A 24,199-nucleotide genomic window follows, 5' to 3' on the forward strand; every position below is an offset into this window, starting at 1 on the left:
CGGGTAGAGAAAAGCAGCATATAAGAACTAACTTCTTCTTCTTCTTCTTCTTCTTCTTCTTCTTCTTCTTCTTCTTCTTCTTCTTCTTCTTTTCCCTTTTCTCTCTTTTCTCTCTTTTCTCTTTTCTCTCTCTTCTCTTCTCTCTTTTCTCTTCTCTCTTCTCTCTTCAGTTCTGCCTTTTATCCCAAGATGCCCATCTCCCTTTTTTCCGCTGCTCCAGACAGACAAACGCCCGCGACCCCTGTGAAAGGGTCGTTCGACCCCCAAAGGGGTCCCGACCCCCAGGTTGAGAACCACTGACGTGACATGACTGCCTCTATTGTCATGGAGAATTCTTCCTTAAGGTGTTCCTTCCCCCCTTTTGTAGTTTTCTAGCTAGGAACCAAATGTCCGTGGCTGGCCTCTGCAGCTGCAGTTCCAGCGTGACCCTGTACATACAGCTCTGTTTTCTCCGTAAAACAGGCTATAGAATGGGAGCTGCCGCCAGGAGTTGAGTAGCCAAGGAAAGTTTTAAAGAACTGTTACCTATTAAAAAACTGACATGGGAGTGCACACGGAATAACACGCACTGGGCACGGGCGGTGTTTCCGTGCCTGGAAGCTCAGCTGGAAACACCAAGGCGTAACACCGTATACTGTATAGCACCGTATGCTATGCACAATTTCCCAATCGCCTTGGGCCACGGCATTTCCCATTTTATAAGGCATCCACCCCCTTGCCCATAAAAGTGTAGTGTATATAGTCTTCTAATTGGGGAGGTTAGTTTATGCCAGAGTGGAGAGCAGTCTGTGCAAACCAGAACAACGGCTTGGTATTCCAAACCTCAGGATTAAGGGCGTTAGCCCCGCCTTTTGCGGTGCAGCTTGGTTGAGGAGGAACGGTGTGTCCAACCTGGCAGGGAGGTCTCTGTACTCCCCCCACGCAAAAAAAAAGAAAAAAAAGAGATGCTGGCAAGCAACCAGAGAACCAGCGTGGGCGTAGTGTCGGACTAGCTTCCGGGAGACCCAGGTTTTAATCCCGCCTCGTGCCATGGAAACTTGCTGGGTGACCTCGGGCCGGTGATTTTCTCTCTGCCTGGCCTTCCTCACAGGGTTGTTGGAGGATCAGGCGGAGGAAGGAAGAGCTGTGCTGGAAGCTTTGCTTCCCGATTAGGGAAGAAGGCAGAGTATCAACGAATTAAATAAAAGAGCCGTAAGAACACAAGATGGCATATTTTATTTATTTGTTTGTTTATTTCTTTATATTTTTATACCACCCTTCCTTACGGCTCTGGGCAGTTTACATAAAACATTTTGGAACTTTTAGGTAGAACACTATCAATTTGGAGCACAGACTTCAAAATCCCTGCTGCCTCAGCCAGTTTCTCAGTCCTTCCCTGTCTGCTTGCTGAGGGGTTATTTGCTCCTAGGGATGTCCTTTCGGGGAAACAAACTTCCCCCTAAGCTTTGGAAGCCGAGGTGAACAGTGGGAGCCGAGAGCACTTTCTTGCAAAGCCGCCTGCTGCTTATGCGGTGCCCTCAACAAGGTCAATGAGTCCGGCATTCTTGAAATATTTTGCATTGAGCGAATTTTATTACAACACAGATCAGACGGCCTGCTGTGTCAGCCCCATCTGATCATCGCAATCCATCCCTGATTGGCAGCGACTCTTTCCCCATTTCCTGTTAGCAGAGAATTTGGGACCTTCTGCCGGGGCAAAGCACAGTGTTCTGCCCCCGAGCTTCGCCCCCTCCCCTCCATCCCCCGAACCTTCATCTGGGTATACCCGCAGCCTCGACAGTTCAATTCTGCTCAGGGTTGTCGGGACCCCCCAGGCCACTGGCAGGGGTAGGGGAAGGCAGGGTTGTCACATCCCGGCTGGGAAACGCATGGGCATTTGGGAAGGGAGCTTGAGGGAGACGGGGACTTCAGCGGGGTACGCTACCACTGAATCCACCCTCCCAAGCAGCCATTTTCTCTGGAGGAGCTGGACTCTGTAGTCGGGAGATGAGCTGCAATTCCAGGGGATCCCCAGGTCTACCCGGAGCTTGGCATCCCTAATTCTGTGCCTCCGAAGCAAATGCAATTACAGCTTTGGCAGATGCTTCTTCTGTGCTCCTGCCCCAATCCCAACGCATACCATTTCCCCCTTCGTTCCCTCACATGAAACTGCCTTATAACTAAATCAGACCACTGGCCCATGAAGCTCAGTATTGGCCGTCCCAGGGGTTCCCGATCTTGTTAAGCATGTGGGTACCGTTGGGATTTTGAGGGTCACGAGCACCAGCCCCAACTGGCAGCTACAGGAGGCGGAGCCAAATCCCAAATGGCTGCCTCAGGAGGTGGAGCCAAAACAACATATGGCCTTCTTCACAGCTCCTGAGAAGAACAAAATCCTGAAGAGGGAGAAAAACCCGATATTGACTAAGGACAGCCTTAGTCAATCCTTCCCCGTCCTCCTACTCCTATGCACAGGGAGTCTCGCCCTGTAGCAGCTTGTGCTATCTTGCCTGGCTTGCCTCAGAGAGTCTCCCAGTGTAGCAGTTTGTACTGTCTGCTGCTAGTTTACTCTGAAGGCATGCCAAGAGAGAGCTGCTCCGTTGAAAGCTTTCCTAAGGAAGCAAGCACTTGAGACCCCAGAGAAAGATCAGCCTGCTTGGAGGGTCAAGGAACCAGAGGGTTGGACTCCAGTTCCCTCAGTGGGGTCAGCACCTGCAAGATCCCTGGGCACCCCTTCAGCACCAAAGTCAGTTCTCGTACCAAGAAGTTTACAGAGTCTGTGTCTAAGAAGTCTCAAGTCTGGATTTAAGGACTCTTCTACCAAGTGCTCTTCACCTTTGATGGTTTTGTTTCCTGAAGTACCTTGGCCCCGTATGCCGTCGGCTCCTCTGGCAGCTAGCCTTGACGCCTACAACAACGACAGAGTCGTTGAAGTTCAGCCACCTTCTCCGGTTCCAAGCCAGCCACCGTCTAAAGAGAAAAGGAGAAAAGGATGTCAGAAGCTTCAGATGGTTGGATTCCAGTTGCGTCTTTTCGATGGGGCTCACCTCAGTGACTGTGGTTCTCCTACCTACGGGAAAGGAGGTGCTACTTAAATATTTGAAAGCATTTTCTGATGGTGAGGGCTGTTTGTAGATAGGCTACTTCGGAGGGTGGCAGAGTTTCCTTTGTTGGAAGTTTTTAGGAGTAGATTGGATGAGCCCGTCAGGAGTGTGTGATTTTGTAAGTCCCCAAGAAGCACTTTCAAAGGCCTGATAGGTTTCAGCCCCAGCAGTCTCCTAGAATACTCTTGAGACACTGATGTTCTAGGAAAGCAGTGTGGCATATAAGCTTTGTACCCTGCTAGGAGGGTCTGTTGGCAATGGCAAGTCATACCAACGTCCCCACACCCTACTTTGTCTTTAGACTGGAGACTTCTGGCTGTATGAGAAAACCTCCTAATTTGCTTCACTGGACTACCGAAAGGACACCCCGTTTCCTCTCAGACCATCTGCTGGTGGGTGGAGTCTGTCAGCAAGTCAGCTGATTTGTTTTCCAAGATTGAGTGTTTCCTTACTTCCGCTTTCCTGGGAAAGGATCCCTTGCTGAATATCTGTAAAGCTGCCGCGTGGATATCTGCAGCAATATTTGTCAAGCCTAACGCCATCAATGTTGACTCCATCAACGATGTCAGAAAAGCAGTACTGCAGTGATTGTTTTTCTGAGGATCCCGGACCCACTTTCTGTGGTAAGTCTGCTATGTGGCACTGCGCAGAAACCACGAAGACAAAAACAGGGTTGAGCTTACCTGTAACTGTTGTTCGTCAAGTGGTCTTCTGTGCAGGTACACATCCCTCCATCCTTTTCCCATTGTGAGTTCCTCCGTTTGGAGTAGTGGTTAGGAGTGCGGACTTCTAACCTGGCATGCTGGGTTCGATTCTACACTCCCCCACATGCAGCCAGCTGGGTGACCTTGGGCTTGCCACGGCACTGATAAAACTGTTCTGACTGAGCAGTGATATCAGGGCTCTCTCAGCCTCACTCACCCCACAGGGTGTCTGTTGTGGGGAGAGGAATGGGAAGGCGACTGTAAGCCGCTTTGAGCCTCCTTCGGGTAGGGAAAAGCGGCATATGAGAACCAACTCTTCTTCTTCTTCTTCTTGGAATCCTTCACGGTGGTGAAGAAAGGACAAAGAGAAGGAGACTCTTCCTACTTCCATCATGTGCCAGTTTGGGCAGGAAACGCTAGCAGCAGAGGGGAAGGAGAGCAGATCTAAGGATGCTGGGGTGGGGACAAGGTGCCTCTATGGAAAAAGCCCTGTAGTTCCTGGTAGGTTGGCATCCAGCCTAGTGATTTCCAAACGCCTGTGTTTTGATAGGGCCTGAGAAGAAATGAATCTGGTTAGCAATATCTACTTCTTGATTGATGCCATCCAGTACATGAAGTCCCCGGTACTGGTTTCTGTTATTTTTATCTCTTTAATATTTGATCTCTTTAATTCATTTGTCCCCCTCCTTTCTTTCCAGTGGGGATCCAAAGTGGCTCACGTCATTCTCCTCCCCTCTATTTTATCCTCACAACAACCCTGTGAGGTAGAACGCAGTCAAGTGGCACCGTTAAGACCAATGAAGTTTAATTCTCGGCATAAGCTTTTGTTTGCATGCATACTTCTTCAGATCCATTTATTTATTTATTATTACATTTATATACCACCCTCCCCTGCGGCGCAGGGCAGTTTACATAGCAATTTGTGATGCAGTACAAGGAACGTCACCATTTTGGACATATAATTGAGAACACATAGTACCTCTGGATGTACTATAATTGAGAACATAATACCTCTGGTAGAGTTCATAATAAAATGTTCGGCCTTCAACATCAACATTCAGCTGCAAGATTCTGACTTCACGGTTTGCTGCCTGATGTTATCTCAGCGCTGTGGCTTGGCACACCCATCTCCAAGACGTAGTTGGTGGTGGGAGGGATCGCCGGGCTCTGATTGTTGGGATCGCTTCATTGGCCCCGTCCGAAATCCTGGTGGAAAAGCTCCCTTTTGCACGCCCTGAGGAACTGTTTTAGTTCTGGCAGGGCCCTGCTCTCTTCTGGGAGCTCATTCCACCAGGTGGGGGCCAGGACTGAGAAGGCCAGATGAGCCTTCCTGGGGCCAGGGATCGCCAGCTTGTTGGTACCTGTAGAGCATAGTGCTCTTTGGGGGGGTATAGATGGAGACCGGTTCCTCAACTAGTCAAGGCCCAGACCGTGTGTGTCCTTGCAGGTGATTACCAGAACCTTAGGCCTGATCTTGTATTCAACTTGTAACCAATGCAGTTGTTGGAGTGCAGGCCAGATGTGGGCCCTCCAAATTGTTCTCGTAAGATCCCTGGCAGCCACATTCTGGACCCGTTGTAGTTTCCAGGTCAGGGTAAGCCCGCGAAGAGCGAGTTGCAGAAATCCAGCCTAGAGGTGACCATCGAATGGATCACTGTGGCTAAGTATTCTGGATCCAGGTAGGGTGCTAGAAGCTTAGCTTGGCGCAGGTGGAAGAACACTGGCCTTGCTACTCTTGTGACCCCCTCCTCCATTGAGAGGGAGGTGTTGAAGACCACACCCAGGTGCAAGTATTGGTGATGCCCCAGTCTGAACCTCCTTATCAGCTGGGAGAAAGGGCACAAGAAGATACTGAATAGGATTTGGGAGAGGACTGCCCCTTGTGGCACCCTGCATGGGAGTGGCCTGCTATAAGATTGGTTCCCTCCATGACCCTGGAGAAAAGAGATCAGCCATTGAAGGACTGCCCCCCATTATTTGGCATCAGCAAGGCAGTGAACTATCAGCTCATGATCTACTGTGTTGAACGCTGCCAAGGGATCGAGTAGTTTTAGCAGCACTGACCTACCTCCATCCAGCTGGTGATGGAGGTTGTCCATCAGGGTGGCCAGTGCTGTCTCAGCCCCATGGCCAGGTCAGAAGCCCGACTGGGCTGGGTCTAGGACCGAAGCTTCTTCCAGGAATGCTGGCAGATGGCCCACAGCAGCTCTTCCCACCACTTTCCCTAGAAACGCTGAATGTGAGACGGGGCGGTCGTTGGCAAGCTCCCGCAGGTCCAGGGATGGTTTCTTCGGCAGAGGCCATACACCTGCCCCCTTCAGACTCCCTGGGAAGTCTCCTATTGAAAGGGAGAGGTCGATTATCTCCGAGAGGGGGGCCTTTATCCTCACATCCAATATTGTTAAGCAGTTGTCCACTCTCCTATCATGGGAGACGGAGGGGATGCATAAGGAGACCCCATCAAGTTGGTTGGTGGGTTCTGACGGAGAGGACAGTAGATGAGGTGGGTTTAGGCCTCAACCGTAGGCCTGACGGAATACCTTGGAATAGCTTTTAGGGGCACTGAGGATTCCCCGGCATAGCACAGACCAGCCTTTCTCGACGTCTTTACCGTTGAGAAACCCTGGAAGCATTCTTGAGGTTCTGAGAAATCCCAGAAGTGGCCCAATCTTGCAGAATATGGTTGGGAAGCAGAGCTGTGGACACGCCCACCCGGGGCCCTTCCCCTTCCCACCCCCTCCAGACCCATCGGTCATTCCGGGAGGTCCCCATATGGGCACATCACCTGATAAATGTTTCACAAATGTCTAAAACGTATAAAAAATTAATTAACCCCCACCCATTCGGGAAACCCATCCAGGGCCATCAAGCTACCCCAGAGTTCTGCAAAAACGTGGTTGGAGTAAGCTATATAGTTGCTGAGTTCAGGGAGTTCATTATGTACCCAGAAAGGACTGACTGGGCACAGGAGAGGGCAAGAGACCGGGAGGCTGCTTGGCTTTCTCAAAGGAATGCATGCCAGTGTTTCTCTAGGGCTTTTTTTTTAATGTGATGGGCTTGAGAAAATACATGCATGAGCGTTGCGATTGTTGTCAGCCGTTCCCTCGTGTCTTCATAGAATCACAGAGTTGGGAGGGACCTCCTGGGTCATCTAGTCCAACTCCCTGCACTATGCAGGACACTCACAACCCTATCGCTCATCCACTGTCACCTGCCACCCCCTTGAGCCTTCACAGAATCAGCCTCTCCGTCAGATGACTCTCCAGGGTTTAAACAAACATCTCCAAAGATGGAGAACACACCACCTCCTGAGGAAGCCTGCTCCACTGAGAAACCACTCTAACTGTCAGGAACTTCTTCCGGATATTTTAGACAGAATTTCTTTTGAATTAATTTAATCCCATTGGATCTGGTCCGTCCCTCTGGGGCAAGAGAGAACAACTCTGCTCCCTCCTCTACATGGCAGCCTTTTAAATACTCGAAGATGGTGATCAGATCCCCTCTTAGTCGTCTCCTCTCCATGCTAAACAGACCAAGCTCCCCCAACCTTTCTTCATATGTCTTGGTCTCCACACCCCTCACCATCTTTGTTGCCCTCCTCTGGACACGCTCCAGTTTGTCTACATCCCTCTTCAACTGGCAAAATTCAATCATGGCATAATTATTTTCTCCATTGAGTTGGATCGCAGGATCTGGCCAAATACCAAAATAAATCCAACGCTCCCGAGTTATCGAGACATTTGGGGAATGCCAATCCATAACCCCCTCCCCCCCAGGTTGAGTCCAGCTGATGAGTAACATGTAAATCGGTCCGTAGCTACTGGCTTGGACAGAGATACGCACCCCTTGTGCGAACGTCCCATGCTCCTGTTGTTTGTGGCATTTGCAACGGAATTATTCAGAGGCTTGTTGTGTTGCCTTAGCTCGATAGGCTTGTCCTCCCACTGCCTTAATTGGTCTTTTCTTCCTTTAATGCTACCAAAGCAGCCAGGATCTTTGTCTTAATGGATTCCATAGCCTTAATTGCGTGCACTCCCGAGGAGTAAGCCGATTTCCATAAGTCTAATTGCGCCGTGATTCGAGGGCAAGCGGATACGACCGAGTCCGCCGCATTATGTGGCGTGTTGATTGTTGACCGCTTTTGTCTACCTCACTCCGGTTGCCGTCTTCAACTCTTCTTTTATTCATTGCCACGTGCTGATTGCGCACCGCTCACAGGCTGTCAACATACAAATAAGGAAAGGGAGCCACAGTGGCGTCGGGGCTAGGGTGACGAATCCTAACGTCTGCCATGGCAGCTTGCGGGATGACCGTGGACCAGTCGCTTCCCTGACTACCTCGGAGGGCTGTTGTTTTCCACTTTTTTTCGTTTGATCATCAAAATGATTATTGATGTTGCTGTTGTGGTTGAATTTGTCACCTGCCACTCCCAAGGGGCTCATGGCGGGTTATAGAAAGTCCAGCTAAAACCCCCATTAAAAGCCATTAAAATGGACAATTAACAATACGATAAAACAGCATAGCATGGCGAAACCCCCAACATGGCGAAACCCCCAACCCCTATTCCAACCCTACTTCAAGAGGGAGGAGGGAGGAGAGAGAAGAATCGCAAATGGAGTTATAACATGAGGGGGACCCCGCTGATCTTCCTTCACTGCCCCAGCCTCAACCATAGACCTGGCGGAAGAGTTTTTGAGGTTGGTTTTGATGTTGTTTGATGATGTTAACCGACTCTTGAGTCCCCAGTGGGGCTCCAAGCACGTTACAAACTTCTAAGCCAGTGGTCCCCAACCTTTCTCCCGCAGTAAGAAGCTTCCCGGGCCGCAAGCTTGCGGCCTGGGAAGTTTTTTACTGCGGGGGGGGGGGCGGGGAGAGGGAGCCGTGGCCCGGCGCCATGGCCTTTGCGGCCCGGCACCGGGCCGCGGCCCGCAGGTTGGGGACCACTGTTCTAAGCAACAGCAGAAAAGGCATCGGTTCGGAAAGGAAGCGGGCTGTGGCTCAGGGGTAGATGAGTGGTCGGACTCAGAAAATTGAACCGAGACCCAGTAGTAGGGGAGAGAGTTTGCTATGGGCCTGGAGGAGTGTGTTTTTCTCCAAATATAGGTCTGTGGTCGGCCCCCGCTACTCTGAGGCTAATCTCAGGTACTTGATCCAACAGGTTTGGCCAGGTTGCCAATGCGGATCAGGCCTCGAATTACCCAGGTAGAGTTGCCTATTAACATTAACATACTAGCACACAAACAGTAATAAATCTCCTTAAGTTTTGCATGTCTGCTGAGGAGGCCCTGCCTGGGAACGGAAGCTGGGCCTCCTTCTTCGGTGCTTCCTGATGCCTTTGTAATTGTCCCACGGGGAAGACTAACTAGGTCAGTAGTGACCATTGGTGGGTCTGGCTAGGCACAGGAGACCCCCAGAATGACCAGCGGGGATCCTAGAGTCTGCCTAATTTATTTACAAAGTCTATATCCCGCCTTTCTGCTCTCCTAAGAAGAGCCTTGCTGTGATCAGACCAGTGGTCCATCTAGTCCAGCATCTCGCCTTGAACTGTAGCCAATCAGTTCCTCTGAAAGGCCAGTGACAGGGCATGGAGGCCGAGGCCTTTCCCTGTGGGGAAGATGGTGAGGGGTTTGGAGACCAAGACGTATGAGGAAAGGTTGGGGGAGCTTGGTCTGTTTCGCCTGCAGAGGAGATGACTGAGAGTGGATCTGATCACCATCTTCAAGTATTTCAAAGGCTGCCATGTAGAGCAGGGGTAGTCAACCTGCGGTCCTCCAGATGTTTATGGACTACAATTCCCATGAGCCCGTGCCAGCAAATGCTGGCAGGGGCTCATGGGAATTGTAGTCCATGAACATCTGGAGGATCGTAGGTTGACTACCCCTGATGTAGAGGATGGAGCAGAGTTGTTCTCTCTTGCCCCGGTGGGACGGACCAGATCCAATGGGATGAAATTAATTCAAAAGGAATTCCGTCTAAACATCCGGAAGAAGTTCCTGACAGTGAGAGCGGTTCCTCAGTGGAACAGGCTTCTTCGGGAGTACAATAAAACATGCATACATGCATGTTTTATTGTACTGTTCATTTTATGAAGGGATTCGAGTTAAATTTTTATCCTCTTTTTTAATTAGGTGTGCCAGGTCTTCTGACCAGGCTAAAGTACTTTTTAATGGACAGTCAGAACCCTGTGCTGATTGAGGGGGTGGCAAAGTTTTTGTCAGCTGCTATTAGGACGCGTCTAGCTAAACTTGAAAGCTGATAACTGTTTACTCCCATAATTTATATGTTATTATAATGGTTCTATTGATTTTATTGTCCTCTGACTTTTACATGTCTGTTATGGTTTTATTAATTCTCTTATCCCTTTTATCATGCTAATAAAGAAAGACTGTTTGTTCGCTTCCTCGGGAGGTGGTGGTTTCTCCATCTTTGGAGATTTTTAAGCAGAGGCTGGATAGCCATTTGACGGAGAGGCTGATTTGTGATGATTCAAGGGAGTGGCAGGTGACAGTGGATGAGCAATAGGGTTGTGAGTTTCCTGCATTGTGCAGGGGATTGGACTAGATGACCCAGGAGGTCCCTTCCAACTTAGATTCTATGAGAGGCTGACTGCCTCTGAATGTGGAGGCTTCCCTCAATCGCCATGGCTCGTAGCCACTTGTAGGATTATCCTCCATGAATCTCCCTAATTGCCTTTTAGAGCTGTTAATCCTGTGGCCATCACTACATCCTCTGGCAGCAGATTCTGCCCCTTAATCACGCCCTGTGTCAAGGGGTACTGCCTTTTCCGTGTCTCGCAAGGCAGCTGACAGTTTCGCACATGCTTGACAAGAATCACATTTTAAAAACATTAAAGTCTTCCCTCACTGGAGGAAGACGGCAACGGGAGAGGGAGAGGCAAGTCCCCCTGGGGGAGTGTCATAGAATCATAGGATAATAGGATAATAGAGTTGGAAGGGACCTCATGGGTCATCTAGTCCAACCCCCTGCACTTTGCCCGAGTTTTGGTGCCACAACCGAAAAGGCCCTTTCCTGGGCTGTCACCCACCTGATTTAAGAACTCAGTTTTGGGAGGGAGCACCTGAAGTAGAGCCTCCGAAGGTGACTGACTACTATAGTCAGGTGAGTTCCTAACGGAGTACGTATTCTTTCAGGCACGCGGTTCCAACCCCTATATTTATTTATTTTATTTATATGCCGCCCTTCCCTATGGACTCAGGGCAACTTAATGTGATTAAAATAGAATTTTATAACATGTCAATCGGTCAAGGTCGAGCTTTGAAGGTCAAGGCCAGCATCTTTAATTGTACCCGGAAACAAATTGGGAGCCAGTTATGGCTTCTCTGTCTCTCCTTCCAGAATTGAAGCTGCGTCTCCGACCCCACGCTCTGTCCTTTAACACAGTGGTCCCCAACCTTTTTATCACCGGGGACCACTCAACGCCGAGGACCACTCAACGCCTTTTACTGAGGCCCGGTGGGGGGGGGGTAGTTTACTCCTCTACTCTCAACCACTGCCCTAACGCTCTCTGATCACTCTGGTAATGTTTAAACATCCCTTCAAAATAAGATACAGGCACGCCACAACAATGAAGTGTGTTGTAAAGGGCCGGGGGGGATGAAGTAAAGGGCCAGGGGGGGGGAGAAGGCATCCTTCGGGGCCCACCTCCAATTAGTCGAAGGACCACATGTGGTCCGCGGCCCACAGGTTGGGGATTGCTACTTTAACGGGTGACTTTGATTCAGTCACAAGCAACGGCGGCCATAGAAATTCGGAGGCCCTGGGCAGAAGTCCAGGATGGGACCTCAGAATCCCCCCCACACACACACACACACACAAACACAAACACAAACACACAACTGAGCAAGATGTGGCTCTCCTCCTGTCTGAGATAGGCATGAGTCACGGCTGGAGCCCAAGACAGGGAAGGTGGTCTCAGCAACGCCTCCCCCTCCTCTCCCCCAATTCCTTGAATGTATAGAGCAGGGTTCTGTGAGGCTGTGGGCTTTCTCAGCGGCCCTGGAAGGGTTCCCTGAATAGGTGGGAGTTAATTATTTTAAATATATTTATATATATTTTAACGTGCAAAACATTTATCTGGTGATATGACCATATCTGGTTAGGTTGGCCCGCCCACCCCTCTCCCCAAATGCCCAGAAATAGCCCTGGAGGGGGGGGGGAGAAAGGGGAGGGGCCCTACACGGGCGTGTCCACAGCTCTGCTTCCCAATCATATTCTGCCTGATCGCACAACTTCTGGGATCTCTCGAAGCCTGAATATTGTGTCAGGAGGTTCTCGAGTTGAGAAAAGCTGGTGTAGTCATAAGCAGTCAGGACCCATTCAAACATGAGGCCCAGGGCAGCCGCCCCCACTGCCCCATTGGCCACACATTGGGTGTGAGGGGACTCATCTCCCAAGCATGGGGGAGCCCTGGTTTGCCTCCGGGTCCCCGTGGGGTGCGTGTGTGTGTGTGTGTGCAGAGTTCTATGCTCCCCATGCCGTTTCCCAACCCCAAGCAGCTCTGGGGCAGGTTTTTGTGTGCATGTAGGCCACAAGTAGAGCCTCTTGTGGCGCAGAGTGGTAAGGCAGCAGACATGCAGTCTGAAAGCTCTGCCCATGAGGCTGGGAGTTCGATCCCAGCAGCCGGCTCAAGGTCGACTCAGCCTTCCATCCTTCCGAGGTTGGTAAAATGAGTACCCAGCTTGCTGCTGGGGGGTAAATGGTAATGACTGGGGAAGGCACTGGCAAACCACCCCGTATTGAGTCTGCCATGAAAACGCTAGAGGGCGTCACCCCAAGGGTCAGACATGACTCGGTGCTTGCACAGGGGAGACCTTTACCTTTAGGCTACAAGTACATACTGAAGATCCCCAAGTTGAAGCAGAAGTCCGGGAGGCCCCTTGAAAACCCGACGATACTTAGTCCGGTTTTTGTGAGTGAGAGCTCGCCTCTTCAGACCTCACAAGGAGATCGTGAATCTATATTTTTTGTAGAGAAATTAGAGAAGCCGGGGAGGGGGGAGTTGAGGCGGAGGGAGGCCGGGTGTGAATCCTGTTGTAAAACTTTCAGGGGGTTATACCTGGCGGATAATGAGAAGAGGTCAGAGGTGCTGGCCTCTCTCCTGAGATGATGATTATGTCATCCGTTCAGTCGTGTCTGACCCTCAGCGATTCTATAGGAAAGTCTCCGCCACGCGCCCCCGTCTCCGACTGCTTCTTTCATTTGGTTCACGGTCACCCCTGTGTCGGCTTTGATCGTGTCCAGCCAGCAGATCCTTTGGCGACCCCATTTCGTTTTGCCGCTGACCGTGCCGAGCCTTAATGATTTTTCTAGCGAGTCTGATCGCACGACGTGTCCAAAGTAAGTGAGCTTCAGCCGTAATATCTTGCCTTCTAGTGACATGGTTGGTTTGCTCCTCTCTAAAACTATCTTGTTAGTAACTTTGGCTGTCCATGGGATTTACAGCATTCGTCTCCAACACCATAATTCGAGGTACAGATGAGCAAAAGCGTTAACTGAGTTGGGTAAACAACCAGCTGGGGAAGAAGCTGTAAGAAGATATCGGTAAAGGCGCCATCCAAGTTACGACGCATTCAGAACTCATACAAGTTGGCAGAAAGCAGTTCCCAGTGAGCAGTCAGGAATCCAAGGGAGCGAGGAAGTCCAGGTGTCTTTTTTAAGCCAGAAGGACGGGGAGAGTTTAGTTTCTCGGGGAGTTCTGACCCAGCATGTTAAAGGAGAAGGAGGAGGGAATCCAACCCAGCTCACTAGAAGATTAGAAGCAATTGCACCTAAGGACTACACCAAGTTGGCTCTACTCCAGGAGAACTCTGCCTGCTTAAATAAACAAACCTGCCCTTCCGGAACAATCAGGGTGGGTAACAACACTCTTCCAGTTAGAGCTATTTAGTAGTCCAAAAAATAAATAAAGACCTTGATGCGACGTCCTGTGAGTCCTCCTCCTCTTTCTCTGAATCAAAGCAGAGATCTTTCCCCTAAATTCCACCTAAAGATCTCAAAAAAAAAACCCTGCTGTTGCGGCTGTTGTTGTTTTCTCACCTGCCCGTTCCTTTCTCCAGGCCAAGCAGGATTTCCTCCTGTTGGCTGCACAACAGGAAGGCAGCAAGCTCTCCTGCCTCCCAATTTGCAGTGAACTTTCCCCTCCGGAAAGCCAGAGCATCTTCCCGGTGACGGGAGCTGGGTCCGGAGGCAGAGAGCTCTGCCTGCCCTATTCCTGCCCACAGGAAAGCCACCAGCCAATGGCTCTGCGCGCTCTGCCTGAGACGGCCTTTCTGAAGGAAGAGTTCACATCTTCTCTCCCCGGTCCCCATCCACTCCTCGCCAACGTTAAACCAGGCTTGCTGGAATCCGTCTCCCAGGTTCTAGGATTAGGTGAGTAACAACTTCCTTCTGGGCACGTCGCTAGCCACCCACATTTCGGCTGAAGCAAACCGGTGGCGTCATCGGTCCCTGTTGCATGCCCTCAATCTCTCTGTGTCTCTCTGTCCGTCCACGGGCCAGCAAAACGCTCTTTTCAATGGGAGGTGAATTTCTCACCCGGGTCCTTTTTTGTAACGGTGGCGGTGCCGTTGAGGCCTGTCTCCGCCACTGAGCTCTGTACTGGGTTTTTGTGGTCTCAAAAATGGCAGGGCATCTCCCACAGAATCCTGGGAACTGTAGTTTTGGGAAGGCGCAGAATTCTTAGCCCCCGACTCAGACATAAAACGTTCCCTTGGCGGGCGGAATTTGGTCCTTAGGGTCTGGTTTGTTTGAGCTGCAGTTCCAGGTGTGATCATTTAGTCCGGGGACGTATCAGTGGATTGGTCTGCCGGGGTTCCGCAGTGCTTTTTTGTAAGTCTCGTTGTGGGGCACAGTCATTGAGAGCAGGTCTTTGGACTCGTAGCCATCCTTGATTTGATTTCTGGAAGTACAGAAGCTGGGGGCTCTCTGTGCTGTCGGGAAACGCTGCGGATGAACTGTTCTGGAAGCCCTTTTCTTGTTATCCCCTGTGACGTGCGCTGCCTTGCTAACAATCAGGTTTCTTGGATAGGAAGAGAATCCTATGAGATGGAGCCGTGGCAGAAGGAATGTCCTTTATATCCCACTGAGCCTTTGCCTTTCTTGGCTTCTCTATGCTGCCCAGCTTGAGAGGTCTGCCTTGTGAGTTTAGAATCATCAGCTTGTCCCCTTTGGAGCAGCGGTTCTCAATCTGGGGGTCGGGACCCCTTTGGGGGTCAAACGACCCTTTCACAGGGGTTGCGGCAAGGCGAACAGCTTGGCTAGAGGGGGGGGGCGCCATTCACACAACAGTCTTGCGGGGTCGATTGAGAGAGAGCATTCATCTGCCTGGAGCAGTGGAAAAGAGTGAGATCATGGTGGGACAAGAGGCAGAACTGAACTGGGAAACCCTGAAAAAAAAACAATTTATATATAATTGCAAACAATGGATCTTCATGCCATTGGTCAGTTTTGGTTTAATTTCTGTGAAAGAACACTTGCATCGTTTTATGGCGGGGGGGGTCACCACAACATCAGGAGCTGTATTAAAGGGTTGCGGCATTAGGAAGGTTGAGAACCGCCTCCTTAGGACCAAAATTTTAAGTATCAGACCTTTGATATCTTTGGTGACTTGGTGTTTGTGCAGGAGCGAACGTCCCCTCCCCCGATTTAAAATCCCAACTTTGTATTTAATTGTTTTTTTTTTAATGTCTGTGCTGCACCTCTATCACGAACTGGCACCCCAGGCAGTTCAAGGATGGATAGCAGCAAATACAGCAGGGGCGGAGAGAGGGAAATAACTACACCAGCAAGCAGTGGCCAGTAAGAATGCCAGCTGACAAGATAAAAATGAGTTATCCGAAAACTTGGAAGTTAATCCAGGCAGATTTGTCCAGATGGGGAAAAATGAAGAATCCGGCTGGGTAGAATTTCTGCAATTAAAAGGAATGTATTGCCGAAATTAATTTTTTAATTACCTGTGTAGAAGAATTATTTTTTGACTGAGTGGCAAAGGCAAGGTTAACAGATTTATTCGGAATGGCTAGAACAGTTGATGGAGTCTCCAACCTTTGCCTTCCTCTCCCCTGCCCTTTCCTCTCCTCTCCTCTGTGAGGTAGGTGTCTGCAAAGGAAGCATTGCCACATGCTCAAAAGTTTGAGAAAGTCTGGCCCAGATTCGTCTGGAAGGGCGATGGGTTCATGCCACGAGCCAGCGTGGTGTCGTGGTTCAGAGTGGCAGCCCCTGATCCGCAGAACCGGGTTGGATCCCCCAGTCTCCCTCTGAATGTAGCCAGCTGTGTGACTTTAGGCTAGTCACAGTTCTCTTAGGGTTGTTCTTGCTAAGCTCTCTCAGCAGCCCCACCTCCCTCACAGGGCGTCTGTTGTGGGGAGAGGAAAGGGAAGGTGATTGTAAGCTGCTTTGAAACTCCTTCAGGCTCTGAAAAGAGGGATATTAAAAAAAAAACAGCTCTATACTGAGATTCCTAATTATTTGCCTGTTGATGGATTTGTTGTTAGGTGCAAAGTCGTGTCCGACCCATCGCGACCTCATGGACAATGATCCTCCAGGCCTTCCTGTCCTCTACTATTCCCCGGAGTCCATTTAAATTTGCACCTACTGCTTCAGTGACTCCATCCAGCCACCTCATTCTCTGTCGTCCCCTTCTTCTTTTGCCCTCAATTGCTCCCAGCATTAGGCTCTTCTCCAGGGAGTCCTTCCTTCTCATGAGGTGGCCAAAGTATTTGAGTTTCGTCTTCAGGATCTGGCTTTCTAAGGAGCAGTCAGGGCTGATCTCCTCTAGGCCTGACCGGTTTGTTCGCCTTGCAGTCCAAGGGACTCGCAAGAGTCTTCTCCAGCACCAGAGTTCAAAAGCCTCAATTCTTTGACGCTCGGCCTTCCTTAGGGTCCAACTTTCGCAGCCATACATTGCAAATACATTGCATTGTTGATGGATAGCAGCCCCAAAGAAGGGGGGAGGGAGTGGAGCCGGACCCCACATGCTGAAGGCCCAGAATCCACCGGAAACATTTTGTAAACTTAATCCTGGTGCGCCCTGCAAAAGATCACACGTAATGGAGCTGGGCATTATTACGGCCTCTTCCCGCCAGATGTGGCTTCACTGGGGTGTTAGGTTTCTTGCTCTATCCCAGGGGTAGTCAAACTGCGGCCCACCAGATGTCCATGGACTACAATTCCCAGGAGCCCCTGCCAGCAAACGCTGGCAGGGGCTCCTGGGAATTGTAGTCCATGGACATCTGGAGGGCCACAGTTTGACTACCCCTGCTCTATCCAGTGCTGCTACAGCAGGGAGAAATAGTTCTCCATTCTAAGGAATACAAAAACAAAGGGAATGAAATGTGTACATGTGAAGTGTTGTTTTTTTTTGTGGGGGGGAGGTGGGTTTTCAACCGAAATGTGGTTAAGCTCTGCCATTTGCCTCCTCCTGCTGGTTCTTGAGAGTACAACTGGGAAAATACCTCACCTTTCTCCAGGGTACCGGTGTGAAGCACATCAGAGCACCTGGGCAAGCAGCCAAATGCCTGGATTGGCCCCTCCCTCCTCCCGTAATAGTACACCCACACACCAAAACAGTTTTGCTCTTTGATGACCTTGATTCACTGTTTATTATTTACGTATTTATTATTTGGGGTTTTTTATTTCCCGCCACGCCCAGAACTGCCTCGGGGTGGGTTACAGGTAGCCCCAAAATTAAAACCCCCAACAAAACCCCATTAAAATATCAAAGGGGACATAAAAAATAACAACCTATAAATAATCAGAAGAAATGGCAGTATAATCCACTACCCCTCCCCTCCCCTCCCATGACAACATCCAACTAATAGGGAAAATGGTGAGGGGAGACCCATAACTCTTGCCAGATTTGCACCTGGCATGCCGCTGCTTAATTTTTAGGGTGTTGGATGGTTTTGCTGGAAAACACAGGAGGAGTTCCCACTGGCTGCTAGTTTGTGCCTTCCTGGAATCTTGGCCCTTTAAAACGGGAGGGAGGGGGCAAGGTTCTAGTCCCCAAGCAAAGATAGACTAGAAAGTTAGATTGATTCATGGAGGTTAAGTCTGTCCTCGGATTCCCAGATACAGGAGGCAACATGGCCTCTGGGCCCCATTGCTGGCTATCCAGAGGAACTGGTTGGCCACTGTGTGAGACAGGATGCTGGACTAGATGGACCAGTGGTCTGATCCAGCAGGCCTCTTCTTCAGGGATTTTGTTTCGCTTCAGAGCTCTACGTATATGTTGCTCCTGCAAAGAGCCAGTTTGGTGTAGTGATTAGGAGTGCGGACTTCTAATCTGGCATGCCGGGTTCGATTCTGCACTTCCCCACATGCAGCCAGCTGGGTGACCTTGGGCTCGCCACGGCACTGATAAAACTGTTCTGACCGAGCAGGAATATCAGGGCTCTCTCAGCCTCACCCACCCCACAGGGTGCCTGTTGTGGGGAGAGGAAAGGGAAGGCGACTGTTAGCTGCTTTGAGACTCCTTCGGGTAGAGAAAAGCGGCATATAAGAACCAACTCTTCTTCTTCTTCAGTAATCTCAGGGCTCTGTCAGCCTCACCCGCCTCACAGGGTGTCTGTTGTGGGGAGAGGAAAGGGAAGGCAGCTGTAAGCAGCTTTGAGACTCCTTCAGGTAGAGAAAAGCGGTGACCTTGGGCTCGCCATAGCAATGATAAAGCTGTTCTGACCGAGCAGGAATATCAGGGCTCTCTCAGCCTCACCTCCCTCACAGGGTGCCTTGTGGGGAGAGGAAAGGGAAGGTGATTGTAAGCCACTTGGAGACTTCTTTGGGTAGAGAAAAGCGGCATATAAGAACCAACTCTTCTCCTTCTCCTTCTGCTTTACCTTCTACTTCTCCTTCTCCTTCTCAAAATAATGCCAGCTACGGCAACTTGCTTGTGTTTTTCTCACGGAATTTAACTTTCTTCTGGGCTGTCTGGAGGCAGTTGATGAGTAGACGGGATGCAGCTCTGACCACCCTGACTTTCTCTGGCCGCACATGCCAGGAGTGATGCTGTCTACTTGTGAAGGTGTTGTTGTTGTTGTTAGGTGCGAAGTCGTGTCCGACCCATCGCGACCCCATGGACAATGATCCTCCAGGCCTTCCTGTCCTCTACCATTCCCCGGAGTCCATTTAAGTTTGCACCGACAGCTTCAGTGACTCCATCCAGCCACCTCATTCCCTGTCGTCCCCTTCTTCTTTTGCCCTCGATCACTCCCAGCATCAGGCTCTTCTCCAAGGAGTCCTTCCTTCTCATGAGGTGGCCAAAGTATTTGAGTTTCATCTTCAGGATCTGGCCTTCTAAGGAGCAGTCAGGGCTGATCTCCTCTAGGACTGACCGGTTTGTTCGCCTTGCAGTCCAAGGGACTCGCAAGAGTCTTCTCCAGCACCAGAGTTCAAAAGCCTCAATTCTTTGACGCTCGGCCTTCCTTATGGTCCAACTTTCGCAGCCATACATTGCAACTGGGAAGACCATAGCCTTGACTAAACGCACTTTTGTTGGCAGGGTGATGTCTCTGCTTTTTAGGATGCTGTCTAGATTGGCCATAGCTTTCCTCCCCAGGAGCAAGCGTCTTTTAATTTCTTTGCTGCAGTCCCCATCTGCACTGATCTTGGAGCCCAGGAAAATAAAACCCTCACAAAAAATGTGAAGGTGTACTGGCAAACAAATGCACGGGGTGGGGGGGGGGGAGGACGGGCCATGAATAAGCCAAGCCACGGCACTGCTACTGTTACCTCAAGTGCCCACCTCAGTTGTTTGGGCAGCAGGCCAGCACGGCGCGCCAAGCAATACGATCTGGCATCATGCTCATTGGCATGCGTGCCGGGGGCTCGCTCCCCCTGGTCCAGCTCGAGTTTCTCTTGCTTGTGTCAGGACTGAGCGCCAGAAGCAGCAGTGGTTCTGGGCCGAAGCGGAGCTCGGTTTGTATCTCAGCTTGGCCCGGGGCCGCTTCTAATTTGAGCCAAGCCGCCGTGCTGTGAGGCGGCTTGGGAGACTTGGGTTTCTTCAGCAAGGACGGCACCGATCGGAGAAGTAAAATTGGGGAGGGCCACAAAGATGCCCCCACCGGAGGATCCCTGAGCGTGAGGGGGTCCTGCCCAGGGGTCTTCTGACCTTGTGTAGCCCCTGGTGTAGCCATGCAATAAGTCTCGGCAGACATGTAGCTCATGGGCGTTATATATACCTTGCTTGAGTGTCAAGGACGGTGTTTGCAAAGGCCTCGTCTCCTCTGGCCTACCTTACAGGGCTCTTGTAAAGACAACAGTGGGAGGGAGGAGGTGACGTTAGCGCATCCTTCGCCAGAAAATGTATTTGAACTCGCGTGGCTGAGTTTGTCAAGGTCAGTCTTGGCTCCTCTGACCAGCAGCAGCTCTCCCTAAAATCCACAGAAAGGAGCAGGATAAAAATTTAAGAATCAATAAGTCTCTGATGGAATGGTCCCGAACCCCCGGTCCGGAGACCGGGACCGGTCCGTGGCTCCTCCTCGTCCTCCTCTCCGGCTGCTGCCTCAGGGGCTGCCCTGCCACTCTGCTGCTGCCACTCTGCCTTTGGTGCTCTCCAGCGGCCGCCATGGCTGGGGCTCCCCCTCGGCGTGGCACTGCGCAGCTGCTGCTGGCAGCGCCCCTCAGTGGGCGGCGGGAAGTCAGGGGTGCCGGCGGGAAAGCAAGTGGAGCAGGGGCTCAGGTGGCGGCAGCGGCATCCCTTGGCAAAAGACACCCCCCCGGACCTCACTAAAATTGTCGAAGCGTTAACCGGTCCCCGGTGATAAAAAGGTTGGGGACCACTTGTAGTCTGTGGAGATCTGGAGAGCCACTGTTTGGCCACCCCATATGCCAAGCAGGTATTCTGGCATATCCCTATCTGAATGGAGATTTGTTGCTACCGTTGAAAAGGGCGTGTTTGTGTGTGTTTTTTTTTCTGGGTTATCTTCGTAGCCAAGGATTACAAACAGATTGGCATGATAAGCACAGTTCTCACAGGGCAGCCCTGTCAGAGCTCTCTCAGCCCCACCTCCCTCACAGGGTGTCTCTTGTGGGAAGAGAAAGGAAAGGCAATGGTTAGCCGCTTTGGGCACTGAAAAACGGGCTATAAAAGCCAACTTATCGTCGTCTTCTGCCATTGAATTAGCAGTACGGTTTATTGAACGTACGGGATCATTTAGTCCATGGCTTGGAGAGCTCCTTGTGCTGGTTAGGCAAGATAGGGATCTTAAAATCAGCTTACTCTGATGTTAACACACTGGCCTCATTATCTTTGCATCAAGACAGATTTCCAGGACATGCTTTTCCAAACCTGACTCCACTGTAGACAATGAACCTGCGACAAACCTGTTCCTCCGCCCCTAGCATTACAGGAAGCCCAGTTGTGGTTTCCAGAAAAGATTGAAGCCTGGTACCTTTTTAATTTAAAAAAATAATAATTACCAGAACATCCAATCTCTTGACGGCTGGCCTCAGAGGTTCCACAGTCCAGCCAGGGCCTCAGAATCTTTCAGATGGTTTATAATTTGGTTTTCCTCATTGTTGCAGCAGAGATGAAGCAGATCAGAAGGGAGGGAGCGCGTTCAGCATAGATGGCTGTTAACCTGCTTTAAGATGGACAGTTGTTTCCTCATGTCCTGTCCCTAAAGCCTTTGAATCAAGGAGCCAATTTCGACTTCCTTGGTTTCCCAGATAACTGGTTGCTGTCTCATGGGGGAGGGAGAAAGTTGATGCCCCCCTAGCCAAAGACATGGGGTTCCCTTTTGGATTAGCCCAGCCTTTATCGACTTTTTTACCGTTGAGAAACCCCTAAAACATTCTTCAGGCTTTGAGAAACCCCAGAAGTGGCGCATTCGTTCAGAAAATGGTTGGGAAGCAAAACTGTGGACACGTTGTCAGTGGCCATGGTTAGTAGGTACTCCATGAATCTGTCTAATCCCCCTTTAAAGCTTATTCTTGTGGCCCTCATTACAGCCACTGACAGCAAATCCCACATCTGTGTAAAGGAGTATTTATTTTTGTCCGTCGTGAATCTACTGCCCACCTGTTTCATTGGATGCCCTTGAATTCTAGTATTTTGGGAGATAAAGTTCTCTTGGTCAACTCTCCCTGCCCCATGCTTAATTTCATAAACCTGTGTCCCTTCTTAGTCCTCTCTTTTCTAAATGAGAAATCCCAGACTCTTCCCCCCTAAGGCAACCTTATGGGGTTTTCTGTATAGTTCTCCTAGTTGTTCCGCTGAACGCTTGCTTGCTTGCATGTTTGCCACGGCTTTTGGCTACACACGGCAAAATTTAACAATACTGTGTCGCACAGTTTTCAAGGTGAGATATGTTAAGAGTGTGAGGTTCTTCGACTCTGAATAAGCAAACTTGTTTTGAAACCAAGTTTCTTTATTAGAAGTGAAAATAACCCCTGACAGAGCGGTTTCCCAGTGGAACAGGCTTCCTCGGGAGGTGGTGGATTCTCCATCTTTGGAAATTTTTAAACAGAGGCTGGATAGCCATCTGACGGATAGGCTGATTCTGTGAAGGCTCAAGGAGGTGGCAGGTTACAGTAGATGAGTGATTGGGATGTGAGTGTCCTGTATAGTTCAGGGGGTTGGACTAGATGACCCAGGAGGTCCCTTCCAACTCTATGATTCTGTGATTCTATGATTCTAAATCATAAGTCAAAAGACGCGGGGTACAGGTTATAGAGGCTTCAAGGGGTTCCCCCTCCCCTGAGAATACCAACCAGGCACAGTTCAAAAGAAATCATAATATGTAGATATGTAGATAACAGGATGGACATCAAAAGAGCGGGCACTCCTGGGAACTAATGGACCAATAGGGTGAGGTGACAAAGGAGGGTGAAGAAGACACAGGTCTGAGGAAGAGTCCTTGCACTCGAAAGCTCAAGCCTTGAATAAATCTTTGTTGGTCTTAAAGGTGCCCCTGGGCTCTGGTTTTACAGGAGGGTGAAGAAAGGGTAGGAATGAAGGAATGTCTGGGGAATATGGCAGGCATAATATACAATAGTGAATAAATCGATCTTGGGGTGTTAAACGAGAGCATCTAAGCAACATCAGGGTATGCATTAATGTCTAAGGAAACCTGCTAAATCAACAGAACATATATCGTGGCAAAAGTACATGGGGGATTCCCTTGTGGGATCCGATTAACACGGGAAGCAGCTGGGGCCTCTCTCCATGAGACCCACGGACAGATATCCACGGGGAGGTGAGGCTGTAACAGGCAGGGAGAGCCAAAACTCTCAAAAAAGGTAAAGGTAAAGGTATCCTTTGTGCAAGCACCGAGTCATGTCTGACCCTTGGGGTGACGCTCTCTAGCGTTTTCATGGCAGACTCAATACGGGGTGGTTTGCCAGTGCCTTCCCCAGTCATTACCATTTACCCCCCAGCAAGCTGGGTACTCAGTTTACCGACCTTGGAAGGATGGAAGGCTGAGTCAACCTTGAGCCGGTTGCTGGGATTGAACTCCCAGCCTCATGGGCAGAGCTTTCAGGCAGCTGCCTTACCACTCTGCGCCACAAGAGGCTCTTACAAAACTCTCTAGAGTGAACCCTAACAAGCTGAACAACATAGGCATGCAAATAAAACAGAGACAACATTCCAATCGGCTAATAGGCCATGTCCAGATCCAGGGACCTCCAGGTGAGAACTGGAGATTCCACAGCTTTTACAGATCAATGCTTGAACAGATGCCAACATGATTTACAATGCAAAAGCAGTTCCCCAGCTGGGCAATTTACATAGCAAAGCCCCATAGAGGCAACCCTACACAGGGAAGGCGCTTTGAGACTCCTTCGGGTAGAGAAAAGCGGCATATAAGAACCAACTCTTCTTCAGTAATCTCAGGGCTCTCTCAGCCTCCCCTCCATCACAGGGTGTCTGTTGTGGGGAGAGGAAAGGGAAGGCAGCTGTAAGCCGCTTTGAGACTACTTCGGGTAGAGAAAAGCGGCATATGAGAACCAACTCTTCTTCTTCTTCAGTAATCTCAGGGCTCTTTCAGCCTCACCCACCTCACAGGGTGTCTGTTGTGGGGAGAGGAAGGGAAGGTGACTGTAAGTCGCTTTGAGACTCCTTTGGGTTGAGAAAAGTGGCATATAAGAACCAACTCTTCCTCTTCTTCTGGGTCACCAGCTGGGTGACCTTGGGCTCAACACAGCACTGATAAAGCTGTTCTGACCGAGCAGGAATATCAGGGCTCTCTCAGCCTCACCCACCTCACAGGGTGTCTCTTGTGGGGAGAGGAAAGGGAAGGCGACTATAAGCCGCTTTGAGCCTCCTTCGGGTAGGGAAAAGCGGCATATAAGAACCAACTCTTCTTCTTCTTCTTCTAGTGGGGTGGGGGAACAGAACCGATCTCATACCCCAGGATTCCCACCTGGCCCTAACCAAACCCCTGACGGAAGAGCTCA

At 50.3% G+C, this 24,199-nt stretch overlaps 1 protein-coding gene across 3 annotated transcripts in view; it reads left to right on the forward strand.

The window, feature by feature from the left end:
* Positions 1-24,199, forward strand: part of AGPAT1 (1-acylglycerol-3-phosphate O-acyltransferase 1) — a 64,612-nt gene that overhangs the window by 29,485 nt on the left and 10,928 nt on the right. The gene's annotated exons all lie outside the window — the stretch shown is intronic.

The sequence above is a fragment of the Paroedura picta genome, chromosome 3 (assembly GCF_049243985.1).
Source record: "Paroedura picta isolate Pp20150507F chromosome 3, Ppicta_v3.0, whole genome shotgun sequence".
Classification (NCBI taxonomy): Eukaryota; Metazoa; Chordata; class Lepidosauria; order Squamata; family Gekkonidae; genus Paroedura; species Paroedura picta.